At 48.3% G+C, this 2,032-nt stretch overlaps 1 pseudogene across 1 annotated transcript in view; it reads right to left on the bottom strand.

Annotated features, from left to right (window-relative positions):
• Positions 1-1,790, bottom strand: part of LOC105510148 — an 11,551-nt pseudogene extending 9,761 nt beyond the window's left edge. Inside the window, exon 1 of the transcript XR_001001529.1 lies at positions 7-1,790. The product of XR_001001529.1 is annotated as a protocadherin beta-15-like (transcript). The remainder of the gene's footprint in view (positions 1-6) is intronic.
• Positions 1,791-2,032: the final 242 nt, after the last annotated feature.

The raw sequence follows: 2,032 nt of genomic DNA, 5'->3' as shown, positions 1-2,032 counted from the left end.
CCAGGCGTCCTGGCCCGAGTCGCCGTCCACCGCCACCACCTTGGTCACCAGGTAACCTGGCTCGGCCGCCCGGGGCACCAGCTCGGTGCAGGGCGTGGAGCCGTTCTGCAGCGGGTACAGCACGAAGGGCGAGTTGTCGTTGGCGTCCAGCACCAGCACCTGCACCAGCGCCTCGCTCATCAGCTCCGGGGACCCGCGGTCTGTGGCATCCACGGGGAACTCGAACCCCTGCAGAGCCTCGTAATCCAGCGATCGGAGGGCGAACAGGTGGCCGTTTTCTGTGTTGATGGAGATCAGGGAGGCGAGGGGCAGGTGCGGGTTCGGTGGCGGCAGCAGCGAGTAGGTGACCTGGGCGTTGGTGCCCAAGTGTCTGTGGCGCTGACGCTGCCAATGTGCAGGGCGGGGCTGTTGTTCTCGCGGACGAACAGAGTGTAGGAGGTTTGGGTGAAGGCGGGAGCGTTGTCATTGACGTAGGAGACCAGCACGGTTACACTGTACTCGGTTTTCAGCCTAGGCGTTCCCTAGTTCAAGGCTGTGATGGTGAGTTGTACTCGGCTCTAAACTCTCTGTCCAGTGGTCCTTCTGTTAATAGCCAGTAGAAATTCTCAACGGAAGGTTTCAGCATGAACGGAACATCATTTTGAATTGAACAGACTATTCCTCCATTTTCCCCAGAATCTCGGTCTGGAATGCTGAAAAGAGCTACCACATCTCGGGAGAATTTTCGCGGATGGGGCTTGTGAATGAAGCCATGGTCAGTTGTGGAGCGTTATCGTTTATATCTACCACCTGTATTATGACGGCACATTTTCCATAAAGACCTGCCCCATCACAGGCTTTAATATCCACCTCATATGACACAATTTTTCAAAATCTAATTTTCTGATCATTTTAATTTCTCCCGTTCGTTCATTAAGTGCAAAAGTCTTAGAAATCTCTTCACCACCATAAAAAGTGAGTAGAATATTTCACCATTAATTTCCATGTCTAAATCTCTAGCGGAAACAGTGGCAACAAGGGATTCCAAGGGGCTGTTTTCTGATATCTGCACTTGATAGAGTGGCTGAACACACTCAAGCACGTTGCCATTGATGTCCAAGGTTTCAACGAGGACCAGAGCAGTCCCAGTTCTGGGAGAAGCCCTGCCATTTACTGCCATGAGAGTTAACCTGAACTCAGCCTGCTCCTCCCGATCCAGGGCTTTGTCCAGAACCAGCTCTGGGTATTTTCTGCCTTCACTACCATTTTGGGTGAGAACGTGGACATGGGAGTTGGGGTTGGTGGTGTAGTTGTGAGTGTTATTGATGCCCACATCCAAATCTTGTGTATTTTTCAGAGGAAACACAGTTCCTGGAGGAGTATTTTCCATGATTTTCAAAATAATTTCTACTTCTAGGAATACAGGGGAATTGTCATTTATGTTACTGACCAAAAGTTTAAACCTATATACCTCCAAAGGTTCTTCCAGTAACACTTGAAATTGCAGCACACAAGGCTCAGTGAGGTCACACGATTCTTCCTGATTCAGTTTCTCATTTACTTGCAGGTCTCCAGTCTGAAGGTTTAGCTGAAAATATTTTTTTGTTATTGTTAAAAATGACCCAAGCCCTCCGCCGGGATATTTCTCTTACTTCTAGCCCTAGGTCCTTTGCTACATTGGCCGCAAAAGAACCGCTTTCTGTTTCTTCTGCTACAGTATAAACATTCCACTCCGCACAAGTCTGAGACAGCATAACAAAGAGAAGCAGCACTTGCCTTATTCTAGGAAAATGCTCCTTTTCAGCCTCCATTTCTCCAACACCAACAGCATTCAGGGTCTGGATGCCTATGTTGGGTCGGTAGGCAATCTGCTCTGGGAATCAATCCTTGCCACAACGCAATTTTCTGTTAAGAAAGCCTCTTCTCTTTGATGGGTCTAATGACTGCTAGCACAGTAGATGAAGAGATTCATTCTAACATTTCAGGGGTATGAACTTAAGTGATATACTAGCTAAAGCTGGTTTATTATGCAAACTCAATAGGTAGCTTAAGG

This window comes from Colobus angolensis, unplaced genomic scaffold (assembly GCF_000951035.1).
Source record: "Colobus angolensis palliatus isolate OR3802 unplaced genomic scaffold, Cang.pa_1.0 Scaffold183, whole genome shotgun sequence".
NCBI classification, from domain to species: Eukaryota; Metazoa; Chordata; class Mammalia; order Primates; family Cercopithecidae; genus Colobus; species Colobus angolensis.
Note: the sequence above shows the minus strand (reverse complement) of the source record. Positions and strands in the feature narration are given on the sequence as shown.